This window comes from Protopterus annectens, chromosome 2.part0 (genome assembly GCF_019279795.1).
Source record: "Protopterus annectens isolate FY-2018-M chromosome 2.part0, PAN1.0, whole genome shotgun sequence".
In the NCBI taxonomy this organism is placed as follows: Eukaryota; Metazoa; Chordata; order Ceratodontiformes; family Protopteridae; genus Protopterus; species Protopterus annectens.
In genome coordinates, this window is record NC_056728.1 from 1542847094 (window position 1) to 1542859916 (window position 12823).

Consider the following 12823-nt stretch of genomic DNA (forward strand, 5'->3'; position numbering starts at 1 on the left):
ATAGCAAAATTAATTTAAAATGGGTGGCGAAAGCCAAACACACTCTGGATAGGCTTATAAATGCCCTAGGGCAGATAGCCTAGTATGAACCTATGAACCTATGAACCATTGCTATTCTGCCTTGCCATTAATCCATTAATCTGTTTATTTAACAGCTTAGGCCATGGCTACAATTTGGCTCCTAGAAAACAACAAAGTCTAATGACTTCTCATCTTCTCTTTGTTGATGATTTAAAACTGTATAGCTGATCAGATGTGGAACTGAAAGTACAGCTGCAGGTTGTCAAAACTTTTTCAGATGATATCAGAATGTCATTTGGTCTTGATAAATGTGCAAAAGCAACCTTTAAAAAGGAAAACAGCAACACCAGGAAAACATCAGTTTGGGACAAGAATGTGATATAAAAGAACTTGAGCAAGAGGGAGTGTATAAATACTTGGAAATTGATGAAGGATAAGCAATAAAACATGAACAGATGTGAATAAAACTCAGTAAGGATTACTTTAGAAGACTTAAATTAATATTGAAAACAGCATTGACATCTAGGAACAAGATGCAAGCTATAAATCAATTTGCTCTTCCTGTCCTAACATACAGTTTTGGAGTGACTGACTGGCCCCAAAAAGTGTTGGATAAATTAGATATTAAAACAAGAAGGATGCTTCATGCTCATCAAATGGTTTATAAAAATCAGTGTATACCAACATTATATATTCTCCATTCCAAAGGAGGGACGGGCCTCCTGGAAACTGATTACATTCATAGATCTGCAATCGTGGGACTCCACACATATGTTCTGACCTCACAAGATCCAAATGTAGGGAAAGTTTTGAAACATGGGGAGAATAAATCTAAGATGACTTCTCTGCTTAATTTAGCAAAAGCATATCAATGTCAAGCAGGAATGGAAATCAAACAAGAAGTAGATAAAAACCAGGCAGCAACTGAATGTGCTAAAAAAACAAAAGAAAGAATCTAAAGTGAAGGACCAGATGAGAAGGCAAGAAATGTGGAAAAACCATAAATATAGTTGCAAGTATAGAAAACTTCTGGAAGAGCCTCATGTTGATCAAGAAGGAACGCATAAATGGTTAAGGAGAGGTGAATTCAAACCAAGAAATGAAAGGTTAATATTGGCGGCCCAAGGTAATGGGCTATGTATACGCTGGTTTACAAAGTCCACTGAACATGTGGGAGAAACAGACAAATGTAGGTTTTGTAAAACCAAATTGGAAACAGTCACATACCTTGTTGCTGGTTGCGACACATTAATGGCAGAAGGACTGTATACTGTATACTGAAAGGCATAATAATGTGGCAAGACTGTTGCACTGAGGATTGTGCAAACATTATGGTATCGAAGTGGCTGAAAAACACTGGAAACATGAGCCACAAGGCATCATAGATAATGATGAAGTTTATATCGCATGGAATCACCCATTACCAACAGTTCAAAAGATAGATGCTAGAAAACCGGATATAGTGGTCCAAGAAAAGAAGACACAAGTAGCATTGATCATTGGAATCACCATACCCAGTGATTATAGTGTCTTTCGTACAGAGAGAGACAAAGTCATAAAATACCAGGATCTGCAGGCAGAAAGGAGAGCAATGTGGAAGAAAGATACCCAGACAGTTCCAATAGTAGTAGGAGCAACGGGTCTTATAAAAAACAATTTACAATCATATTTAGATATGTTACCCATTCATGTAACCCCATATGAATTGCAGAAGGAGTCATTACTGGGCACATTGCGGGTGCTGCGAAGAGCACTTTTGGCTGACATCAAAGACTGAAACAATACTAATTTCATAAACTTTAATCATACTTTGACTTAGGAATGGGGTCCATTCCCGTCATGGTATTAGAAACTCAAAAGATTTGGAGAAATTAGAGAAAAGGCAGAAAATTGAATTATCCTCAAACTAACAATTATGGCATATTATGGAATGTTTTATAGTAATAAACATTACTAGTCAGGTTGTCAGTCACCCCTCAGAACTTTTGAAGCAGTTGCAGTGGGATGAGATAGGGCAATGGATCCAATATAGTGGCATGTGGAAGACTCCTTCCACAGTTGGTGGTGGCTCAACCCCCTAGCATTCTGACATATATTTTAGAGTCTACTACTTGCTACCAGACATGGACAAACAGCATTTGACACCTCTTAAACCTTGTGTGCACCCACCGAGCCTGATCAGTGTATTGAGGTCCAATCTCCATTAGGGTTACAAGAAATCCAATTGCCTCCATCAAGTCATCTCCAAGCCTTTGAAGAGATACTTGTCATTCCTCTCTTCTCCAAAACCTGATCCAAAAGTTGCATCTCTGAACTTGGGTTGCCTCAATAATAATCGGGGTCTTATCCCATTGCACCAGTATAGAGCTTGGTTAATGATGAGAATTAGGTGGTTCAATCAGTTCTTTGCAGACTTTCCTTCTGTCTTCATTATCCTACTGTTACCGCATTGTCAAAAATGGGATTGATGTTGACCAGCAACATATCACAAGTGCTTACCTGAAATTGCAGGCTACACAACTCCACGAGTAAATGACAATTCAATGAAAACCATAGCGAACTGTGATATTCAATCTTATACAAATAATTTTTTTGCACTGGCCATTTGCTCCCTTCCACCCCCCCACCACCACCCAGCATAGGAATCTCGTCTCTAATACCCCTGCTTCTCTTACCTCTCAGCTTTTCTGAATTTTTCAGAATGTCCAGATTTTTGTCTCATATTTTTGGTCTGTTCCAGTAAAATTTGAGTTTTCTGGGCGATCAATGAGGATTGTAGCCACTAAATAATGACAGACATTTGAGTTGCAGGCCTCATGTACTTCAGAAGATGCATGCCAATGCAAAACCTGTTATTCTAGCAACTTCCTATTTTTATAAGAGCAATATTTAAATTCTGTGTTTGATTTTGCTTGTGCTCCACATCATCTTTGGCCTTATACCTAATTATTGTACTAAGAGACTGAGAGGTGTTTGCTACTTATAAATCCTGACTCTGAGACTGCAATACTTCAGAGAAGTAGGAATAAATAATACTTGGAGGTACACTAATCTTGAACTTAGTATAAAACTCTCTCCTCCACACATGCATTGTCACTTCTGAGTTTCAGAAGGCACTCTTAAAAAATTGGGATCCTGATGTGTGAGATGTGTATATTATGTACCTATCAAAAAATAACATTTTTCTGATCAACATTTAGCATGGCTTACACGTACTTTTAAAAGTACTGAGAAAGCCAACATTTTTGAATATTTGTATCTTTCAAATATGTCATATTTTAATTGTCTGAATCCATGATTTCTGAAGATACTGTTTTGTTTTCTATACCTTTACCAAAGCACTTACATTACAAAATGTTACAGCAGTACCCCGTTATAACCTATGTGAATTCTGGGTTCCCCTTCAGAAGGTCGAACAGCTGAAATCTCAAAATGCATATGGTCAAGACCACATGCTCGAAATTTCAGAAGCTCGATCTTCTGAATGGGGATCGGCATACAGCGCAGAACGGGAGCTTTCCCTTTCTGCGCTGTAGTGCAATCTCGGAGTTGGAATAAATAAGTAGCGGGGGGTGTGGGGGAGCAGAGGTTCTTACCCCCCTGCAGAAACATTGTTTTGTTTTTTTTACTTCACTTTCAGAAGGTCGAGCTTCTGAAATTCAAGCATATGGCTTCGGCCATATGCATTTCGAGATTTCAGCCGTTCGACCTTCTGAAGGGGAACCGAATTCTGGTATACTGTTGCTTTGATACAGCTGAATGCAATAAATTTTTTACACTTGACTAACGGAAAGTCATTTTCAAAAAATAGTTATCCTATTCTCTCTTTAAATTCACAGAAAGCGACATGCCATTTTTCTTTTCTACCGCTAATGCAATGAAGCTGCAATGCCAATCAAACTTTCTAAAGCTTTATCCAGTCATATATCAAAACAGATATCAACTATTGTACCGTAAAATTATCACATAACATTGAGTCTAATAAACAATCTAAATCTGGTCATTCCTAACAAATTAAAAACAATAAAAATGTGGGCTAGATCATGGGTACTGTTCATAAATACTGTGTATCCTGAAGCAGTGTTGGTAAGCCAAAGAACAGAGTACCACAGGCCTTTATAATTCATAACAAAATGATACACAGTGGCTGTGATATTGTACTCCTAATAATTGCTCCTGTGCTCTATATCAGATTGTTGTTGGTGTTTAGACACTGCAGGCAGTGTTGCCCCATTGAGTAGGCATAGTCCACCATGCAGAGAGTACATATACAAACGATACCCCATATCAATCATACAAGATTCACAAACACAATGGGGCTGCACCAGCTGGTCCTACCAGAGTAACTTATGGGAGCATATAGTCTGATGGATTTGCACATCTCAGGACAAAGATTCCTTTTCCCTGTTAATATTTGACAAGGCATACAGAGCTGAGCAACATATCAGCACTGCCTTAATAAAGAAAAAGATCTAGTCCTTCCCCTTGGCATAGTACTAAAAACCCTATCAGCAGGCAACCCTATTATTGCAATCACATGTTACCCCGCCCCTCATATAGTGATGGTGCCAAGTTCCTACAGTGGGAGACTGAACATTAGCAGAGCTCCTTATTTCCCCGAAATAGTAATTACACCAGCTCTCATATCATACCTAATAGGGTCATGGATTCATATGTTACTAAAAGGCAATCAACCAGTTACCTTTTTTAATGCATAGCCACTACAGCCTCTCTGGTAACTCCAAGTAGTTGCTGCTCCTGATCATAAGAGACGGGACATCTAGGCATAGGATACATTGGTAGTTCCCCATCCAATCATCTAAGTTAGATGTTAAGATAGTGAAGGACATGTTTTGCTTTATACAGAGATAGAAATTTGTTTCAGTGGTGGTGAATTCTTTGGGAGAGATAGCTGTCATGCCAACAAATCATATTTGTGTTACAATATACTATAGATTTAGGATGCTTGATCCTATAGTTGCACTGTTACAAGTCTTGTGGATACATAGCAGATCAAACAGGAATGTGTCATTTGCAGCTTTATAAAACAGGCATAGATCATTCAATTGGAGTCTTGTAGGAGACAAAGAAGAAATAGAGAGCTTTTAGACATTCTTTGTAATATGACTAATACAGAGAGCATATACCTGAGCTTTCTTTGGTGAGGAAATGCTGTATTTTTTCAAGTTGGATGTGATTTTTGGACATGTACATTCTGAAGTGCACATTACATTGTAGTTCAGGCCCGATAAGGGACGCATAGATGGGAATGATGACCGCTTCTGGCTGAAAAGAGCTACCCTTTATAATCAGTTGGATGAAGCAGAAACCTTTCCTAATAACAGTGGATATATGGCCATGAATGGAAAGATTGTTATCCTTGAAGGTGTTAGATTTTTAATGACAGCATTTATTTTAAAGGGTGTCTTTTATGCGGCAGGGATGAAAGAGTTTCTAGTTCCCAAAATGTATGCTCTTACCCTTTTAGTATTCAGTTTTAGATTGTGACATTACCATCACAAGTTTGATTTAGGCCTTCTTGGAGGATGTGAGTATAGGAGAGTTAATGATAGGTCCAAGCCTGTAATCATCCATGAACTTGTCAGCCTCAGACCTGTAATGACATCAGTGAAGTAGACATCAAGTGAAAGTGGTCCCACAACAGTAATCTGGTGTATGCCACCGCTGATAAGACTCTCGGAAGATACTGTGCCATTGACTCTAATGGAGTTGTGTGTATCAGTGAGACAAATGTCAATATGGCAGATTACATAGAGATTTATAGTGAGTTTGGCCAGTTTTTCAGTGATGCCAGAGTAGGGTGTAGTGTAAATGTTCTTAGTTAAATCAAGATAAACTGTATGCACGGAGCTACCCTCATCTAGTGATTCAGCGACTCTGTCAAGGAAGCCATCTTGGTTTAAAAGGCATGATCTAACTTTTACAAAGTCAAGTCAGTTAGGCTTTTGGGATTGTAGGTTTCCTATATCTCCTATACATGAGGTCAGTGATGATGCATTCCTGTACCTTGCAAAGGATGCTGTTGCTAGCCTGATAGGTCTTTAGTTGACAGGATCTGGGTTCCCTTGTGGAAAACTTCTGCAGCTATTCTCCAGTGACATGTTGTGGTTGAATAGTTTGAGAAGTAGGTTTGATAAGGGGATATTTTTAACTAAGTAGTAAACAGCTCAGTATGTTATCTGGACCCATAATTCTTGTAGTTTTGGTCTTTGAGAGAATGTTTAGCTTCTATTCAGAGGTTGTTAGTGGGGGCTATGGACTGGGTACATTTTAAAGTTTGGAGATAATAGACAGATGAACTTTGACCTGAATTTTTCTGGGGTATATTCAGAATTTGAATGGGTAATGCCATTATAAAAATGCTTGATGCAATGATGGATATTATTTCTGGAGTGCTTTACATAATTAAAGAATAAAATAATAACATATACAGTAGTTATCTTTGCTTAGTGAGGGAAACATTTGTATGTGTCATTCATAGACATGATGGCATATCACAACCCAGTCAGAGGTGGCAAACTATCTCCTAAGGGATCCCTAGCAGTAGAATGAGTTTTCAGAAACTCGAACCATATGATCGAGTTTTTGAAAACTCAAAGCTTTTGAATGGCGATCTTGCTACGGCCAAGATCAGGAAATTTACCCTTTTTGTCACTGTAGTGCGATCTCATCGTTGGTATATATAATTTACAAGGGGTGTGGAGGGTGCAGGGGGGGGGCCCTGCAACAATGCAAAAAAGTAGATTTTTGTGTTTATTTATTTTTTTGATGTTCGAGTTTTCAGAAACTCGATCATATGGTCTCTTCAATTTTTCTTTTTGAGTATCCAAAAAGTCGATCATCTGACATAGATCCCTCCTAAGTTATATAAAAAAATAAGAAACTAGAGGTGAAGACAACTGGCTTGAGAAAGGCAGCACTTGAATGTGACTTTTCTGCACCTTGATAATTGCATTAATGGGCTTGTGGTGCTTGTAAAGCTATTGTCCTTCACTATAACCATTCAGGAAGGTGTTACATTTTTCTTTATTGTTGGAACTTGGCCACACAAGCCATGTACTCACGTTGATGAGGTGGGAATGTGGAGTGGTAGCTTAAAGGTCACATAAGTCAGATCACAGCATTATAGGATCAAATCATAGCTAGCTACCAGCCCCCAGATCTGACTCAAGATACCCAATCCACCTATTTGGACCTGTTCGAATCTATCAGGATTCAACCCTTTACCCTGATCCTGGGTAACTTTAATTTCCCAAACATAGACTGGAAGAACTACTCATGCCAGAACACAAATGCCCAGAGATTCCTTGATTTTGTAAATGCAAATGTCTTGGAACAGCTAGTTGATACCCCCACAAGAGGTGATGATATCTTGGACTTGGTATTAACCAACATGAGTAACCACTGCAGCATCCCTATAGTATCAACCTGCCTGGTAATATCCAACCATAAAGCGGTCACTTTTGAAGTCACCATCTCCCCCGACCCTCCTCTAGCTAGGATCAGACATAAAAACTTCTCCAAAGCTGATAACAGTCTCCTGAGGGATGCTATAAACAGCTTCACACCCCCTCCCCCTCTGTAGGAACTGCCACCAATATCCAAAACTACACCAAAGCACTATACAACCATTTATATAGATGCATGGAGTCAGGAATACCTGACAGGACTAAATCATCCTCCACAAGGAAGAGTAAACCTGTCTGGTGGACATCTGCTATAAATAAGCTCTATAACAAAAGGAAATAATTGCTATCCAAGACCAAGAAGGAGCAGGTGCCCAATTGGAAGCAATGTCTCCTTAGCCTGAACAAGCAAATAAGAGCACTAGTGAAAGCCTCTAAAGCAAACTTTGATTCCAAGTTGGCTATATCTACTAGAGGCAATCATAAGGCCTTCTTCACATACGTCAGCAACCTCAAAGAAATCACCCAGGTCTGTTCAGAATTGCTGGTCAAGGACACCACATATACAAATGCCGTAGATATAGCAAACCTGCTGGCTGACAGATTCAGTCAAAACTTTACCCCTCTGTCCCCCCATCAGTAAATAAGGACATCCCCAGTACCTACCCCCTACCCCTTATATCTCAGGAACAGGTCATCACTGCTGTCTCAAAGGCAAAAAAATACAGCCTCCATGGGACCTGATAACATCCCGGGCTGCATCCTACGTGAACTCTAGCAGGAGCTTGCAGCACCATTAGGCACCCTATTCAACAAAAGCCTGAGTACTGGCTTCATCCCAGCTGAGTGGAGGACAGCCACTGTCATCCCTTTTCACTGATCCAGGAAATTATAGACCCATCAGCCTAACTAGCCTGATCTGCAAGGCCATGGAACAGATTATCATGGACCTCATTAACAAGGACATTGGCAACCTCCAAACACTTGATCCTACACAGTTTGGCTTCGTCAAGTGGATGTCATGTCTGATAAATTTGTTCAACTTCTTTGAGAGAGTCACCAAAGCATGGACAAGGGGAAGACAGTGCACACCACCTACCTTGACCTGGCCAAAGCCTTTGACACTATTCCCCACTTGGGCATAATAGATAAACTCTCTAACTAGGCATCAATCCATATGTTACCCATTGGGTAGCAAACTGGCTCACTGATAGAACCCACGTAGTCAAAATAGGGGAAGCCACCTCAAGCAGTAGACCCGTAACAAGTGGCATACCCCAGGGTTCGGTCTTGTTATTTGGGATATACTTTTCTGAGGTGCAGGCCAAAACCAGTGGGCTATGGCTGACCAGGTTTGCAGATAACTGCAAACTGAATGCTGTCATCAGTTCCCCTAGTGATGTGGACATCCTCCAAGTGGGTCTCACTCAGACAAATGACTGGTGCCAGAAACATGGCCTCAAGCTGAATACCAAAACATGCATCATCATTCCCTTTGGGGAGAGTAATGTCCCACCAAATTATCACATTAATAACACTATCCTAAGCGTGCAATCAGTCGTGAGAGATTTTGGCACCCATCTTGATAGCAACCTGACTTTTGACCACCATGTTGCTTCCGTTGTATGTAAAGCCTTCTACATGGCCCATCACATAAGTAAGGGGATCTCATCCAGGGACAAGGAAGTCATAACATCCCTGCAGTCTTCCCTTCTAAGGCCCATTATTAAGTACAATGCCCTTTCGGTATGTACCTTACAAAGCACATATGCAGCAGCTGGAGAGAACACAGAGGTTCCTCATCAGGAGAATCCAGGGCCTCAAACATCTACCATACACAGACAGACTAAAAGCCCTATCCCTCTACTCAGTTTCATACAGATTCTTCAGAGGTGAACTCTGGCATACAAGGTGATCAAGGACCCCACCTTGATGGGACTGCTGCATATCTGCAAGTCAAGCTCCACTCGAGTACCCTGCACGCTCGGCCTCAACCTGGTCTGTGACATCAACAAGACTTGTTGGCAGGACAGATTTGTGTCCCAGAGACTCCCCCCATCTATGGAATAGACTCCCTCTCCACATCAGTCAGAGAGACCTTTTACCCCTTTTTAAGCACAACCTGGATAACTGGATGGGAAACAGAAAATATACCCCTGGGATTCCACCCATGCCCCTGCTGGACAGGGCCATTGGGTACTGATTTGTCTAAACATGGGCTAAACTCTTGGCTAGGCTTATAAGGGCCTCAAGGCCAATAGCTTAGTAACCTCCTATGATCCTATAAGTCAGAGGTAGGGCAACTATCTTGAAGATGACAGGGCAGGTGGTTAAAAGCATCTAACTAAGAAGAGCATATGCGCAGAGCTCACACAATATACAAAGCTACCATATGGCCCGCTGGTGCTGTGTCACAAAGGCAAAGGTTAGGCCTCCATATTGATGGTCACCATTCAAAAACAAAAGATAACAGATGGCATAATATTAATAATAATAATAATAATAATAATAATAATAATAACAAGAAAGACATCAATGAAAAAGAATGATAGAAGTTATTAGTTTGGTAGCTTCAATGAGAGAGTAAGTAGGGCCAGAGTTTAAGTCTATTTATGGACAATTTCAGTCCAATAAAGCCAAACCCCACTAGCTGTGGACATGCATGTTTCTGCCTTCTTATGGCATCATCAGAACAGCATAAGTGGAATGTTTGGCTAACATTTTGAAACACAGGGTTGTTGTACCCAACTGATATCCATAAACATTAGGGTGTCTGCAAAATATCCTAACTACCATAAGAAGGCAGCAATATGCATGTCCATAGCTAGTAGAGTTTGGCTTTATTGGCCTGAAATTGTCCATAAATAGACTTAAAAAGTCATAGACATTCAGAATTACCATTTAGCTAAAACACCTGATATCCTTAATGGGTAATTTGCATATATCCAATGTTGCCACTAATTCAAGAGGTTTAAGGTATCACACAGTGAAAAGTCTAGCGTTGCTAGATTTTTCTTTTTGTGTTTTTTAACTGACCATTTTTTCTGTGTGACCTTTTTACTCATTGCTTTAGTTTGTTGGTTGGAATATTTTGCAGACAACCTAATGTTTATGGATATCAGCTGGGTACGACAACCCTGTGTTTCCAAATGTTAGCCAAGCATTCCAATTATGCTGTGTTACTGATGCCATAAGAAGACACAAACATGCATGCCCACAGCTAATGGGATTTGGCTTTATTGGCCTGAAATGGTCCATAAATAGACTTAAAAGAAAAAGTCATGGACATTCAAAATTGCCATTTAGCTGAAACACCTGATATCCTCAATGGGTAATTTGCATATATCCCATGTCGCCTCTAATTCAAGAGGTTTAAGGTATCACACAGTGGAAAGTCTAGCTTTGCTAGATTTTTCTTTCACTATTTTGCCTTAAGTATCACAACAAAGTGGATGCATGAAGAAAAGGGTCACACATTAGATAGCACAGTTCATTAACATTTCTCCAGTATGGGATTCATGTAGTTAGTTTTCACTGGATAAATCTGGTTATATGATGTTATAATATAATAATGAAGAGGAGTGTTATGTTTTCTTTGATATCAGAAGCAGGCAGCAACTCAAATGCGTCAGGCACAGAGAAGGTGTCACCTTGAGAGCATTGGAAGGATGTGACAGCTAAGGAGTTAAATGACGTTGAGGGTATGATGGATGGCATGTCATGAGTTGAGAATTCATTGGTCTCCCTTTTTCCCTCTCCTCCAGGTTAGGACAATGACTTGTGTTTTGGGACCATCCCCTTAAAAAGAATGTCAGTAATGAAGCTAAGGCTGTGACTAAAAAGTGTACATAGATGAAAGAAAGGACTGTGCTAGCTATTGCTTGCTGTTCACAGGGTAAGAGTTAAAATCATAACATTGCTAGTCTTTTCTGTATTTTGTGTGCAGGGTGATAATTCTAGGCCATGCCTTACTTGACTGGGTAGGTACTAAATGGACAGGGCTTAAAACAACACTGGGTGATAATTTTAAGGCAAGTGAGGGAAGAATGAGAATCTGGAAAACATTTCTTGAGGAGTTTAATATAGTGACGTTCTGGTAGTAGGAGTGGATGGGGAGTAACAGCTTAGGGCTCTAGACCAGTGCAACCAGGGACATACGTGTGGGACAGCACATATACCAGTGCAGCCAGGGACACAGGTGTGAGGCAGCATGTATACCAGTGCAGCCAGCAACACAGGTGTGTGACAGCACGTAAAAGCAACAACTAAAGTCTCTATACCAGTGCAGTGAGGGACACAGGTGTGGGACAGCATGTATATCAGTTCAGCCAGGGACACAGATGTGGGACATCATGGAAAACAAACAACTTAGGGCTCTATACCAGTGTAGCCAGGGACACAGGTGTGGGACATCATGGAAAACAAACATCTTAGGGCTGCAAACCAGTGCAGCCAGGGACACAAGTGTGGGACATCATGGAAAACAAATATCTTAGGGCTCTATACCAGTGCAGCCAGAGACACAAGTGTGAGACAGCATGGAAAACAAACAACTTAGGGCTCTATACCAGATCAGCCATGGACACAGGTGTGGGACAGCACATATACCAGTGCAGCCAATGACACAGGTGTGGGATAGCATGTATACCATTGCAGCTAGGGACACAGGTGTAGAACAGCACATATACCAGTGCAGCTAGGGACGCAGGTGTGGGACAGCATGGAAAAGCAACAAATTAGGGATCTATACCAGTGCAATCAGGGATGCAGGTGTGGGACAGCATGGAAAACAAACATCTTAGGGCTCTATACCAGTGCAGCTAGGGACACAGGTGTGGGACAGAATGAAAAGGAAGGTGGTTTGCTTGTCCTTGACTGTAACATTTGAGCTGGTAACAATTTCACATTTTTGGAGTCTAAGCCCCTTGAATAGCCACTAAAATATGGATAGTGGAGATTGCCAATAGGAAAACAGTGTTTATAGGTTCATAGGTGCTGACAATGCTATTGATCTGAGAGGATCTTAAGAAGCCTACCATTGGATTCCCATAGTAGTTTTTAGCCCTTATATTTTGCATACAAATAACCCACAGGAGGGTTGAAGAAGGAAATGTTGGGGCATTTACATGCTGCCCCTGTCCATGAGAGTTTATCTTGCAGTTTCCAGTCTGTTCATCCAAATTATGTGTGAGTAGAGTAAGAAAAGCACTTTGCTTTATGTAGAGTGGAAGATGGCTCTGCAGAAGAGGTATTCTCTGTGATACATACCTATCCCTCTGACATGATCTATTTATGTTGGAAATAGATTGAGATTCCTTTGAGCAGGTACCCATGCTACCATTGGACTTGCAAATGTGTAAAAGGTCTGGCAGGAT